Source organism: Tamandua tetradactyla, chromosome 16 (genome assembly GCF_023851605.1).
Source record: "Tamandua tetradactyla isolate mTamTet1 chromosome 16, mTamTet1.pri, whole genome shotgun sequence".
In the NCBI taxonomy this organism is placed as follows: domain Eukaryota; kingdom Metazoa; phylum Chordata; class Mammalia; order Pilosa; family Myrmecophagidae; genus Tamandua; species Tamandua tetradactyla.
Window position 1 is genome coordinate 17,362,742 of NC_135342.1, and position 15,954 is coordinate 17,378,695.

General features: G+C 41.7%; 1 pseudogene; it reads left to right on the forward strand.

The window, feature by feature from the left end:
- The first annotated feature begins 268 nt into the window (after nt 1–268).
- LOC143658320 (olfactory receptor 2T27-like) lies at nt 269–1,163 on the forward strand (annotated as a pseudogene).
- Nucleotides 1,164–15,954: the final 14,791 nt, after the last annotated feature.

A 15,954-nucleotide genomic window follows, 5' to 3' on the forward strand; every position in this document is an offset into this window, starting at 1 on the left:
ATGAAGTGTTCTGGTATACATATAACAAACCACATAAATAGTTTACAGTAAATGACTTACATCTTGTATGCCCTTTGTAGTTTTCACCCTGATGGGAAGACATGAATTTGATACATCACTAAATTTAACAATTCTTAATGAAGCACAGTAGGCATGTTTCAGTAGAGAATTTTTGAAACTTATATGAAGAAACTATAATAATGAAGGAAGCTATAGTTCATTATTGGTGAATTTTCCCCTATTACCTTTCAGTTGAAGCAGTTGAATTTTGTTGGAGATGGGAAAGAATGAGACGAGAGGAACAGATTTTATTCTCCTTGGGCTGTTCCCTGGCATGAGGCTTGTTGCTGCCCTCACAGGAAATTCCACATTGATTCTCATTCTGGTGGATTCCAAGCTCCACACACCCATGTACTTCCTTCTCAGCCAACTTTCCCTCATTGCCTTGCTCCTCATCTCTTCCACTGTCCCCAAGATGACCAATGACTTCTGCTCAGGGAAGAGAAATATTTCAAACACAGCCTGTGGGATGCAGATGTTTCTCTTTCTGATGCTGGGGGGAGCTGAGTGCATTCTCTGACTCTCATGGCCTGGGATCACTATGTGGCCATCTGCCGTCCACTGAGATACCCAGTCATCATGAGCCAGAGAGTCTGCCAGATGATTGTCATATGGTCCTGGGCTGGGGGTGCCCTAGATGCTCTAGTTCAGACTGTACACCATGCACTTACCTAAGTGTGGCCACAAGGAAACAGAACACTTCTTCTGTGAAGTCATGGCTGTCTTGAGATTCTCCTGTGAGGATTTCTATGTATAGGTTGACAATACTTGTTATGGGATTTGTGCTACTCCTTATACCCCTTATCATCATTTTTTCCTCCAACACCATAATCTTATTCACTGTTTTTCACATAAATTCCCCCAAGGGGAGAAACAAAGCTCTGGTCACTAGCTCCTCCCACCTGATGGTTGTAGGGCTCTTTTATGGCCCAGCCATCTTCACTTATATGACTCCTGGTTCCTCACATAGCCCCAGTCAGAACAAGGCTGTATCTGTGCTCTTTTCAATCATTACCCCTGCATTGAACCCCTTTATTTATAGCCTGAGAAACAAGGATGTTTCAGGGGCATTGAGGAATACATTGGGAAGATGTCTCTTCTAAAAGTAAAACTCCCAATATTTGTATTCCACAACATGTAATGAATATTGTGTAATGTCTGATAAATCAGTAAATACCTATGATTTTTCTGTTCTTTGTCTCTAAATATTTGTCTTCTAATATGATTTGAGTTCATATGGTTTGTGGTCTACACAAATATAACATAAGTTTTATTAAGTAAAGTTAATGTTTATATACTACAGTCAGAACTGATTTTTAAAATCTCTATTACCTTTGTTCTTTTTATTACCTTTCTTTACGTGGGTTTGGTCTGAGTTTTAAAGTGTGGGAGCTGATAGGATGTATTTTCAATTGCTTCTTTCTTCCCAGTAGATTTATTTTGAAAAGAGTATGTAAAAATTACCTTGCAAAAGATTAATAAAATATCATGACTTCAGAAATATCACATTAAAATAAATTATTTCAGCTAATAACTATTCATCCATGAAACTTTGTATTGGAAAAAAATACAATGGAAACATTTAAAAAATATGTTAATCTCAGCATACAATAGTATCAATATTTAATAGTCAAATTAAAAAGGAGAACTAAAAGACTAGTAAGTAATTCTTAAATAGATTATGATTATTAAGGAATGAATATTATTTAGCTAGATAGCATAGTGCTAATGCTATTATGTTGAAAAAAACAGGCAGGTCAAATTGACCACTAATTTCAATATACAGCATGAACCATTTGCATAAGACATCTGGCATCATCATAGATAATTTTTCCTTTTTTCCTGCTCTGCATGCCATCCTAGAGCTCTTCTTTGAGGATCACAGCATCATTTACTTTGGAGAATAGTTCCTTTCTATGTCTGCATAGGTCTAATTTAACAATCAGAAGCACTCTATTACCTCTGACTCCAGCTGTTGGGCATCTAAATCACAGGTATTTATTGATTTGTCAACATCACACATTCATGTGTATTGAGTTCATGAGCCCAATATGGGAGTTTTCTGGAATTTCCCAACTATATGAATGGTGACCCACTCTTTCACTTGAATCACAAATAGCCAGAATGTGATTCCAGAACAATCAGTAAATAAATTTCCAGTCAAAGGGAAAAATTACCTAACTTCAGGAGAAGGCATTGTAACTAGCATAGAAATATAAGTCAAGATGAAAGACAAAGTGTGTGTGATTAATAAAAAGAGACTGAAAATAGAGCTACAATATCTGTATCTGGCAGTGCCTTGGCCCTGTTCAGGTTTGAAGACTGATATGAAACCCTTTGCCACAATGACTGGCGATAATAAGTTAGGTGGTTATACAGTCAGTCTGGGTTCTGTGGTAAAATTATTTTGAACACATTTTACATAGTACCTGATATGGATGATGTCCTATGAGGAAAACTACCTCTTTTTTGTTTAAGACACTGAGATTTGAAGGGTGGTTTGTTAGTGCATCATAACTTAGGCAATCATCACTGATATAGGTGAAAGGATACCTAATGGTTGGTAGATGGTTTGAAAATATGATCTGCACATTGTGGAAATAATAAAGGACACAGCATTATTGCATAAGAATATGGTGATTTAAATTTCATAAAAGGAATTTTCATGGAAAGCACCAACAAAACTATCTTGGACATAAAAGTAGTAAAAAAATGCTCTTCAGATGAACGAATAAATGATTGCCCCCATTTAATTTAGAAGGAGAAAATAGAAAGTGCAAATAATGTACAGTCTGAGCCATCAGTTCAACTCTATTAAATCTGTCCTTAAATGGCAGTATATTGTTGTAATGATTATAGCCAAGAAAACTTGGAATAAATTGAAAGCCCATCAAAAGAAAAATTATTTCCAAAACAAGGAACATTATTTAGCCATTATAAATAACTCAATAGAACACTGCTAGCATATCCTATTTCCATGAGTTTTTTTGAGTAAGAAAAGGAAGATAATTTTTATAATGCCATCTATTTTTACAAGGTAAAATAGGCTAAAATAAAGCCTGAAAATGGTGGGTTGAAGTGATTTCAAGTTGTAGCATCCCCTGGTAATTGGCATAAACATAGGTAGAAACAAAATCTCTGTAGAAAATCCCCCTGAATAGTCAACTGAGGCCACACTGAACCATGTACTCATAATTTTAGATCACTAAATATGAAAAAAATTACTCTTTATGATTAGAGTCAGCATGAACAAGCAAATTCAGATCCCCAAGGAATGCACATGTTGACACTGTCAGATACAGAATACAAAATACACATATATGTGATCATTAAAGGTTAAAAAGTAGAAAAACAAATTTCTTTGTAGTTACTGACTACTTGGGCATCCAGCAAGAATCTGGTAGTAGCCTTGGCCCACTGTTAGTGGGTACAATAATCAAGATGAGTTAAGAATGGGGCAATGATGACAAAGAACAATCAATACAAAGTGGTGTTTCTGTATGTCAGTTATTGTACGGCAATTTTATATGTGTAGGTCTATTGCTTCAATTCCACCATCTGACTCTTCTGCAATGGTTGGTGAGCTCTAAAGCAGAAGTATAAGAGGAGAATATGGTGACAGTGAAGATGCACCACTCATAACTCTTACAACAAGCACTGTAAATAAAGCATGGCCTCATTTTTGAGTCAATCACTGCATTCCTTGGAGACCACACTTTATGCAGGTTCTCTAATATAATGACTGCATATGAGAGGGATGCTATTTGTCCACAGAATCATTTTATGAGACCTAAGACTCCTCTGAAATGTGAATTTGTCTCTGGAATCCTCATCTTCTGGCCAAAACATTCTGAGTACCTCACCACACTATGGAACTCTGTCTATTCTCCTCTCTTTCTCATTAACTAGGGTTAAACCTGTATCAAAGAGCCATAGCCAGCTGAAGTGCTTGCTGAGGCTAATGGGAACATGGAATGGGTAGTAGAAGAAGGTATTGATAAATATGAACTTTGACCATGTGATCAGTTATAGAAATGAGGATTGTAATGCTGTTTTGTTCATGTTATACTATATAAGTTTAACATGAGTTAAAAAGTCTCCTGGTCTCTTCTGGATATGTTCTCTTTTCTCCCTTATTAGAGTCCAAACCCCAATAAATCTCTTGCATGTATAATCTTATCTTGTCTGCATCTCAGAGGACTTGTATTAAAACAAGTGCTACCTCCAAGAAAACAGAATTATAACATCTGTGTATCTGGGGCAGGCATACTCACCAGGTAAGTGAAAAGGACAACATGCTAACTGGCAGTAGGTACATGGATAAAACCACAGATGGCAGTGGCCTAATTGCCAAAGATTTTACTCATGGTGACTGTATTAGTTAGGGTTCTCTGGAGAAAAAGAATCAACAGGGAACACTTGCAAATATAAAATTTATAAAAGTGTCTCAGGTGACTGCAAGAATGCAGAGTCTACCCAGGGCAGGCTGTGAAGTTGACGATTCCGATGGAGGGTCCTGAGGAACTCCACAGGAGAGGCTCCCCAGCTGAAACAGGAAGAGACTGTCTTTTCTGAATCCTCCTTAAAAGGCTTCCCATGATTAGATTAAGTATCACTCATTGCAGAAGACACTCCCCTTTGGCTGATTACAAATGGAATCAGCTGTGGATGCAGCTGACGTGATCATGGTCTAATTCTATGAAATGTCCTCATTGCAACAGACAGGCCAGCACTTGCCAAACAAGACAAACAGGTACCACAACTTGGCCAAGTTGACACATGAACCTGACCATGACAGTCCACCCCTTGTCAACTTGGCAGCTATATATATCACCTTAAACCATACCCAATTTCCAAATGAAAACAATAAAACACACATTTTTTCTTTTAACAAACAATACTCAACTGCCCTGCATATAACTGGAAACACATTAAATCTCTCCAAAACAGGGTGCAAATCCTTGGGCAACAGTCATTCTTACACTTGATATCTTACAACTTATATAGTATAACATGAACAAAACAGCATTACAATCCTCATTTCTATAACTGATCACATGGTCAAAGTTCATATTTATCAATACCTTCTTCTACTACCCATTCCATGTTCCCATTAGCCTCAGCAAGCGCTTCAGCTGGCCATGGCTCTTTGCCTGGTGGGGTGACCCAAACCTTCATTCTTGAAATTTCAGAGCCATTGGTAGTCCTGCCTGGATTGGGTTGCTGCAGTTTTCCATTGATTTTAATCACAGGGCATGGTAGTACTAAAAGACGCTCTAGGGGATCTCTTATATTCTAAGAAAACTCTTTACCCCCATTATGTAGTTGCAGTCCTACTACTCCCTGATAGTCAGGGTCAGTCATCCCAGACAAATGTAATCTCCTTCTTGGCTTGTTGATCCAGGGGCATAAGTAGCCCTAAGTGACCAGGTGGCAGTCTTAGATTCCAGTTCAATGGAATCATTGTTGTTTCTCCTGATGGAAGCACTCCCCATTTTGGAACTGAAACCTGCAGACCAGCAGAGCTCAGGGTCACAGGGACAGGAAGCAAAAATTTTCCTAGTAGATCACTAGAGGTAATAGTGAGTGGTACCACTACCATTTCCACTCCTTGGTTCCTGGACCCATGGATCCTGGCTATGGGAGAAACAGCACCATATAGCGGACGCTGATTCAGAGCATATACAGCTTCCTGGAGAACATTACCCCAGCCTTTCAAGGTATTGTTACCTAGTTGATACCATAATTGAGTTTTCAAAAGGCCATTCCACTGTTCTATCAATCCAGATGCTTCTAGTTGATAGGGAACATGGTAAGACCAGAGAATTCCATGAGCATGTGCCCATTCCCATACTTCATTTTCTGTAAAGTTTACTCCTTGATCAGAAGCAATGCTATGTAGAATGCCATGACAATGGATAAGGCATTTTGTAAGCCCACAGATGGTAGTTTTGGCAGAAGCATTGTGTGCAGGGAAAGCAAACTCATATCTAGAGTATGTGTCTATTCCAGTTAGAACAAATCACTGACCCTTCCATTTTATAATAGAGTGCTGCTGCACACACCCAGCTTTACGGCTTGGTGGGTCAGACAACACCCAGCTCATGAGAGGCAACTCATGTCTCACAGTAACTTGGTGGCCCATGGTTAAGCATTCAGTCTCTACTAAGGCCCAGTAGCAGGCCAAAAGCTTTTTCTCAAAAGGAGAGTAGTTATCTGCAGCAGATGGTAAGGCTTTGCTCCAAAATCCTAAGGCTCTGCATTGTGATTCTCCTATAGGGGCCTGCCAAAGGCTCCAGACAGCATCTCTACTTTCCATTGAAACTTCCAGCACCATTGGATCTGCAGGATCACATGGTCCAAGTGGCAGAGCAGCTTGTACAGCAGCCTGGACCTGTTGCAGAGCCTCCTCTTGTTCAGGTCCCCACTCAAAATTAGAAGCCTTTCTGGTCACTTGATAAATGGGCTAGAGTCTCACACCCAAATGTGGAATATGTTGTCGCCAAAATCCAAAAAGACCAATTAGACATTGTGCCTCTTTTTTGGTCATAGGAGGGGCCAGATGCAGCAACTTCTCTTTCACCTTAGAAGGGATACCTCGACATGTCTCCACCACTGGACATCTAGAAATTTCCCTGAGGAAGAAGGCCCCTGTATTTTTGTTGGATTTATCTCCCATCCTCTGACATGCAAATGCCTTACCAATAAGTCTAGAGTAGCTGCTACTTCTTGTTCACTAAATCCAATCAACATGATATCATCAATATAATGGACCAGTGTGATGTCTTGTGGTAGGGAAAAATGATCAAGGTCCCTGCAAACAAGATTATGACATAGGGCTGGAGAGTTGACATACCCCTGAGGTAGGACAGTGAAAGTATACTGCTGACCTTGCCAGCTGAAAGCAAGCTGTTTCTGGTGGTCCTTACTAATAGCTATTGAGAAAAAACCATTTGTCAGATCAATAGCTATATACCAGGTACCAGGGGATGTACTGATTTGCTCAAGCAATGATACCACATCTGGAACAGCAGCTGCAATTGGAGTTACCACCTGGTTGAGCTTATAATAATCCTATCATGCTCCAAGACCCACCTGTTTTCTGCATAGGCCAAATAGGAGAGTTGAACGGGGATGTGGTGGGAATCACCACCCCTGCATCCTTCAAGTCCTTAAGAGTGGCAGTAATCTCTGCAATCCCTCCAGGAATACGGCATTGCTTCTGATTTACTATTTTGCTTGGTAGGGGCAGTTCTAGTGGCTTTCACTTGGCCTTTCCCACCATAATAGCCCTCAGTGCCATAGTTAGAGAGCCAATGTGGGGATTCTGCCAGTTGCTCAGTATGCCTATACCAATTATACATTCTGGAACTTGGGAAATGACTGCAGAATGACTCCGGTGGCCCACTGGACCCACTATGAGATGGTCCTGAGCTAAAACTCCATTGATCGCCTGGCCTCCATAAGCCCCCACTCTGACTGGTGGACCAGAGTGACACTTTGAGTGCCCTGGAATTAATGTCACTTCTGAACCAGTGTCTAATAATCGCTGAAATATCTGATTATTTCCTTTTCCCCAAAGCACAGTTACCCTGGTAAAAGGCTGTCAGTCCCCTTGGGGAAGGCTTGGAGGAAGATTAACAGTATAAATCTGTGGCAGTATAACAGGTTTCTCCCCCAAAGGGACCTGGCCTCCCCTTCATTCAAGGGGCTCTAGGTCTGTAAACTGTTTCAAGTCTGGAAATTGATTAAGGGGCCATGATTCTGTGTTTTTGTAATTCAGGTTAGACTTCTGTTCACTTGATCTAGAACTCTTTTGTTTATACAGCTTGAACAAGAATTTAATAGGCTGCCCTTCTATTGTATTTCTAGGTACCCCATGATTTACTAGCCAATGCCACAAATCTCTGTGAGTCATATAATTCTGACACCTGCTTTGAGTCTGCTGTCTATTATAATAGCCATGTCTACCCTGTCTTTGGTGATTAAGTGCTGCCACCTGGCTTCTGCCAACTCAGGATCCCATCATCCCCATTGTATTTAAGGATTCCAGCTCAGTGACAGCAGTTCCTACAGTAATATCTGACCTACAGAGGAGTGCAACTACAGAGCTCTTTAGGGATGATGGTGCTAGTCTCACTAATTTATTTCTCACTGTTCTGGTAAAAGGTGTATCCTCCGGACATTCCTGGGGTGTAAGAGCAGGCTTTGTATGATAAATCCACTCTAACATTCCATTCTCTCTAAGACTCTGGATCCCCTCATCTACATTATACCAGGGAAGTTCTGGCATTTCAACCTCAGGTAATGTTGGCCACCTTTTGATCCATGTTTCAACCAACCATCCAAACAAAATGTTAATACCTTTTCTAACTGTTCGAGTTATAACATTGAATGCAGAATCTCTGCTTAGTGGGCCCCCATCAATAAATTCAGCCTGATCCAGCCTTATATTCCTCCCACCATTATCCCACACCCTTAAGATCCATTGCCACACATATTCCCCTGATTTCTGTCTATATAAACTGGAAAACTCACACAGTTCTTTTGGAGTATAACGTACCTGCTCATGCGTGATACTTTGTACCTCACCATTAGGGGCCTGTTGGGACTTTAGTCTAGTTATAGGTCTGGAAGAAATGAGGGGTAGTGGGGGTGGTTCATGAAAAGAATAAGAAATATCTTAAAAGCCATTTGCTTCAGGGCCTTCATTTGCAGTTTCATCTGGTGAAGCAGGATTAATCACTCTAGTGCTAATCCCTTCAGGAGGAAGTTGGGTGGTCAACTCCTCAGGGTAGGCTGAAGGTGGGGCAGTTATGTCCTCAGGGCAAACTACTACAGGGTTATCTAGAGAAGATTCAGCATGATCTAGGGTTTCAACCTCACCCCCGACATCATCATCAATCCATATGTCACCATCGCATTTTTCAGGGTCCCACTCCTTTCCTATCAATGCACTCACTTTAACAGCAGACACCATGCAAGATTGAGATTTCAGTTTATGTTGTAAAGTTGCTACTCTAACAATAAGATTCTGAGTCTGATTTTCAGAGATCTCAAGTCTACAGCTACAGGAAATAAGATTTTCCTTCAGGATGCTCATAGAAACATCTACATCTTTCAGAAGGTGCTTAAGCTTCTCGTTTGAAGCCTCAAGCCCATCCCTTTCACTCCTTAATGTAGCCAGTGTATCTAACAACAATCAACCAATATCTCTATACCTCTCATTTCTACAAAACTGTGTAAAGTTGTCAAAAATATTATCCCCCAGAGTCTGGCTTCGTATAAGCAAAGCATTAGGAGAATCGAATGATGATATTTTGACTTTCTCTTTTGCCAACTCACTCCATGGATTGAGAATGTCATTCTGATTATGGGAATCAATATCCTTAGTGCCTTTGAGTCCAGTCAGAGTAGAAAACCATCCATAAAAACCCATTTTTAAGATTCTGTTTCTTAAGAACCACTTCTGGTACCAAGATGTATTAGTTAGGGTTCTCTAGAGAAACAGAATCAACAGGGAACACTTGCAAATATAAAATTTATAAAAGTGTCTCACATGATTGCAGGAATGCAGAGTCCAAAATCTGCAAGGCAGGCTGTGAAGCCAACGACTCCAATGGAGGGTCTGGATGAACTCCACAGGAGAGGCTCACCAGCCAAAGCAGGAATGGAACCTTTCTCCTCTGAATCATCCTTAAAAGGCTTCCCGTGATTAGATTAAGCATCACTCATTGTAGAAGACACTCGCCTTTGGCTGATTACAAATGGAATCAGCTGTGGATGCAGCTGACGTGATCATGATCTAATTCTATGAAATGTCCTCACAGCAAAAGATAGGCCAGCACTTGCCCAATCAGAAAAACAGGCACCACAACTTGGCCAAGTTGACACATGTCCCTAACCATGACAGTGTTAACTTTTCCTCTTAGTGTTTAAGTTACAGGATATAAAGGAAAACAGTGAGCATCATCTGAAGACTTCCATCTTCTCCCAGGAAAAGGGTGAGTGTTTGGTTGTACACAGGACTGCTGTATCACGTCATGTGTAAGTAGGACTTCATTACTGTCCTTATTTGGAGAGTAAGTATGGCTTAAAAAGGGTGCGGGTCCCACAGTAATAGACTGTGATGTCAAACTTTAAGTGTCACCTTGGTCAGACTGTGGGGTCCAGGTGTTGGCAAACAGTAGTCTACATGATGCTGTGAAAGCATTTTGTAGACGGAATTCATATCTGCAAACAGCTTAAGAGAACACCCTCAAAGACATGTGGGATGCATTCAATCAGTTGAAAGCCTTGCAAAGAAAACCCAAAGTTTTCTGGTGAAGAAGTTGCAGCACCAGCTATTTTCTGAGCTTCCAGCCTGTGATCCTCCCCTATCAATTTCAGACTCAAAAACTGCATTAGTTTGCAAATCCTGCCAGAAAGCAATATACCAGAAATAGAATGAGTTTTAAAAAGGGAATTTAACAGTTACAAATTTACAGTGCTAAGACTGTGAAAATGCCCAAATGAAGGCACCAAAAAGAGGTTACCTTCACTTAAGGTAATGGTGCCATCTGGAACATCTCTATCAGCTGGGAAGGCATGTGACTGGCATCTCTTGGCCCTTGTTCCCAGTTCTGTTGCTTCCAGCTTCTGATCCTAGTGGCCTCCTCTCTAAGCATCTGTGGGCCTCCACTGAGCTCCAGGGCACAACTCTGGGTTCTGGCTTGCTTAGCATCTCATGGGAAGACACGTGGAGATGTCTGCTGGGCTCTGCATCCCAAGCATCTGGGTCTCATGTTGGCTCTGTCAGTTCTGTCACTTCTGCTCTCCAAGCATCTGCATCTGCTCTGAACTTTGTCCAAAATATTTCCTCTTTTAAAGGACTCCAGTAAACTAATTAAGACTCACCCTAATTGAGTAAAGTCACATCTCCATCAACATAAAAAGTCACACCCATATTTCAGCATGCCACATATTCGTGGAGATAATCTAATCAAAGGGTTCCCACCCTACAATGTTGAATCAGGATTAAAGGACATGGCTTTTCTGGGGTGCACAACACTTTGAAACTGGCACAAAAATGTAATGTCAACTTTTGCTTGAGTTCTAGCCTGCCTTACAAATTTTGGATTCCCTGGCCCTATAATCGCATGAGTCAATGCCTTAAAATAAATCTCTTAATGTGTGTGTGTGTACACTTCGGTTCTACTTACTTTGAGAACCTTATACAGATTTTGATATACATCAAATTCATTCAAAAAACAAAACTGTACAGGTTCTTTAACCTGCACTTATCATAAACTCAGTACATCTTGAGCATCTTTCGAGTCATAAGTGTATTGGTTGGAAGCTGTTATGTACCTCAGAAGAGGCCATGTTCTTTCAATCCATTCCCCTGGGTGCAGACCTGTTGATGGTGGGATCTTTTGATTAGGTTATTTCAATTGAGATGTGACCCATCATTCAGGGTAGATCTTAATCCTTTTTCTGGAATCCTTTATGAGACATAAAGGACAGAAAGAGCTGAGAGCATTCACAGAAAAAAGCCCCAGAGAAGCTAAGAGATAACCCACTGGAGAGGCCACTGGAGCAAGAAGCTGAAAGCAATGGAACCCCGGAGCAAAGGCCCAGAAGGTGCCAGCCACATGCTTCCCATGGGACAGACGTGCCCCAGAAGCTGGCAGGTAGTCTTCAGAGTCCAAGTATCGTCCTGTTGATGTCTTATCACTGGGACATTTTCATGGCCTAAGAATAGTAAATTGTAAGTTAATAAATCCCTGTATTAGTTAGGGTTCACTAGAGAAACAGAATCAATAAGAAATATCCATAAATAAATAATTTATAAAAGGGCTTCACATAACCATGGAAATGTAGAGTTCCAAATCTGTAGGGCAGGCTGTGAAGCTGATGACTCCGAGGGAGGGTCTGGATGAACTCCACAGGAGAAGCTCACCAGCCAAAGCAGAAAGAGAGCCTGTCTCTTCTGAATACTCCTTAAAAGGATTCTAGTGATTAGATTAAGCATTTCTCCTTGCAGAAGACACTCCCCTTTGCTGATTACAAATGGATGCAGATGTAGATGTAGCCAATGTGATCATGATTTAATTCTATGAAATGTCCTCATCGCAACAGACAGGCCAGCACTTGTCCAACCAGACAAACAGGTACCACCACCTGTCCAAGTTGATGCATGAACCTGACCATGACAGTTCATCCTTTGTCAATGTGGCAGCTTACCCCTCATCTTAAACCATACATAATTTCTAAATAAAAAACAATAAAAGACATTTTCCCCTCATCTAACAATATTCAACTGTCCTGCATATAATCAGAAACACATTAAATCTCCCCACAATAGGATGTAAGTCCTTGGGTAAGATTCATTCTTAAACTTGATATCTTACAACTTAAATAGTATTACAGTGCTCATTTCTGTAACTGATCACATGGTTGTAGTTCATATTTATCACTACCTTCTTCCACTCCCTATTCCATGCTCTCTTTACCCTCAGCAAGCACTTCAGCTGGCTGTAGTTCGTTGCCTGGTGAGGTGATCCAAACCTTCATTCCTGAAATTTCAGAGCCATTGGTAGTCTTGCCTGGATTGGGTTGTTGCAGTTTACCATTGATCTTAATCATAGGTAGTACTAAAGGGTGCCCTGGGGGATCTCCTATATTCCAGGAAAACTCTTCTTTACCTCCATTGTGGAGGTGCAGTCCTATTCCTCCCTGATAGTCAGAGTCAGTCACCCCAGACAATAATGCAATCCCATTCTTGGCTTGTTTATCCAGGGGCATGAGCAGCCCAAACTGACCAGGTGACAGTCGCACATTCCAGTTCAATGGAATCATTGTTTCTCCTGGAGGAAGCACTCCCCCTTTTGGAACTAAAACCTGTAGACCAGCAGAGCTCAGGGTCACAGTGACAGGAAGCAAAAACTTTCTTAGTGGATCACTAGGGGTAATAGCAAGTGATACCACTCCCTCTTGGTTCCTGGGCCCATGGATCCTGGCTGTGGGAGAAACAGCACGATACAGTGAATGCTGATTCAGAGCATATACAGCTTCCTGGAGAACACTGCCCCAGCCCTGCAAGGTATTGCCACCTAGTCGGTATGTAATTGAATTTTCAAAAAGCCATTCCACCATTCTATCAATCCAGATGCCACTGGATGATGGGGAACATGGTTAAGACCAGAGAATTCCATGAGCATGTGCCCATTCCCGCACTTCCTTTGCTGTTAAGTGTATTCTTTGATCAAAAGCAATGCTGTGTGGAATACCATGACATTGAATAAGGCATTCTGTAAGCCCACAGATGGTAGTTTGGGCAGAAGCATTGTATGTAGGGAAAGCAAACCCATGTGCAGAGTATGTGTCTATTCCAGTTAGAACAAATCACTGCCCCTTCCATGAAGGGAGTGGTCCAATGTAATCAACCTGCCACCATGTAGTCGGCTGGTCACCTCAGGGAATGGTGCCATGTCAGGGGCTGAGTGTGGGTCTCTGCTGCTGGCAGAGTGGGCACTCAGCAGTGGCTGTAGCCAGATCAGCTTTGGTGGGTGTAAGTCCATGTTGCTGAGCCCATGCATAACCTCCATCCCTACCACCATGACCACTTTGTTCATGAGCCCACTGGGCAATGGCAGGAGCTGCTGGGGAAAGAGGCTGACTGGTATCCACAGAACAGGCCATCTTATCCACTTGATTATTAAAACCTTACTCTGCTGAAATCACCCTCTGATGTGCATTCAAATGGACACAAATATCTTCATGTTTTTAGCCCACTCAGAAAGGTCTATCCACATACCTCTTCCCCAGACCTCTTTGTCACCAGTTTTCCAATTATGGTCTGTTCTAGTTTGCTAGCTGCCAGAAAACAATATACCAGAAATAGAATGGCTTTTAAACAAGGGGAATTTAATAAGTTGCTAATTTACAGTTCTAAGGCTGAGAAAATGTTCCAGTTAAAACAAGTCTATAGAAATGTCCAATCTAAGGCATCCATCCAGGGAAAGATACCTTGGTTCAAGAAGGCCAATGAAGTTCAGGGCTTCTCTCTCAAGTGAGAAGGCACATGGTGAGCATAGTCAGGGCTTCTCTCTTGGCTGGAAGGGCACATGGCAACTATGGCATCATCTGCTAGCATCTCCTGGCTTCATGTTTCATGAAGCTCCTCGGGAGGCATTTCCCTTCTTCTCCAAAGGTCACTGGCTGGTGGACTTCAGCTTCTTGTGGCTATGTCATTCTGCTCTGCTCTCTCTGAATCTCTGTCTCCAAAATGTTTCCTCTTTTATAGGACTCCAGTAAATGAATCAAGACCCATGCAAATGGGTGTGGACATGTCACCACCTAATCCAATTTAGCAACCACTCTTGACTAAATCACATCATCCAGGGAGATGATCTGATCACAGGTTCAAACATACAATATTGAATAGGGATTATTCTACCTTTATGAAATGGAATTTATATTAAAACATGGCTTTTCTTAGGGGGCATACTTCCTTTCAAACCAACACATGGTCTTTCCAAGTCTCTAACCATCCAGGCAAACCATTAGCAACCGCCCATGAGTCACTATACAAACACACCTCTGGCCAGTTCCACTTCCAAGCAAAATGAACAACCAGGTGCACTGATGTAAGTTCTGTGCACTTGGAGGATTTCCCCTCACCACTGTCCTTCAAGGACACCCCAGAAAGCAGTTGTAGTGCTACAGCTGTCCACTTTTGGGTGGTACCTGCATATCGTGTGGAACCATCTGTAAACCAGGCCCGGGTTTTCCCTTCCTCTGTCAATTCACTGTAAGGAACTCCTCGGGACTCAATAGCTCTGGTCTGGGAAAGAGAAGGTAATGTGGCAAGAGTGGAGACCATGGGCATTTGGGCCACTTCCTCATGTAACTTACTAGTGCCATCAGGACATGCTCTGGCCCTATGTCATATATACCATTTCCATTTTACAATAGAGTGCTGCTGTGCATTCCCAACTTTATGGCTTGGTGGGTCAGACAACACCCAGCTCATGAGAGGCAACTCAGGTCTCATGGTAACTTGGTGGCCCAAGGTTAAGTGTTCAGTCTCTACTAAGGCCCAGTAGCAGGCCAAAAGCTGTTTCTCAAAAGGAGAGTAGTTATCTACAGTGAATGATAAGGCTTTGCTCTAAAATCCTAAGGGTCTGCATTGTGATTCTCCTATAGGGGCCTGCCAAAGGCTTCAAACAGCATCTCTATTTGCCACTGACACTTCCAGCACCATTGGATCTGCTGGATCATATGGTCCAAGTGGCAGAGCAGCTTGTATAGCAGCCTGGACCTGTTGCAGACCCTCTTCTTGTTTAGGTCCCCACTCAAAGTTAGCAGCTTTTCTGGTGATTCAATAAATGGGCCAGAGTAGCACACCCAAATGGAGAATATGTTGTTGTCAAAATCCAAAGAAACAAACTAGGTGTGGTGCCTCTTTTTTGGTCATAGAAGGGGCCAGATGCAGAAGATTATCCTTCACCTTAAAAAGGATATCTTGACATGCCCTAAACCACTGGACACATAGAAATTTCACTGAGGCGGAAAGCCCCCGTATTTTTGTTGGATTTATTGCCCATCCTCTGACATGCAGATGCCTTACCAATAAGTCTAGAGTAGTTGCTACTTCTTGCTCACTACATCCAATCAACATGATATCATCAATATAATTGACCAGTGGGATGTCTTGGGGAGGGAGAAACCATCAATGTCCCTGTGGACTGGACTACGACATAGTGCTGGAGAGTTTATATACTCCTAAAGTAGGACAGAGAAAGTATATTGCTGACCTTGCCGCTGAAAGCAAACTTTTTTGGTGGTCCTTACTAACAGCTATTGAGGAAAAAGCATTTGCCAGATCAGTAACTGCATACCAGGTACCAG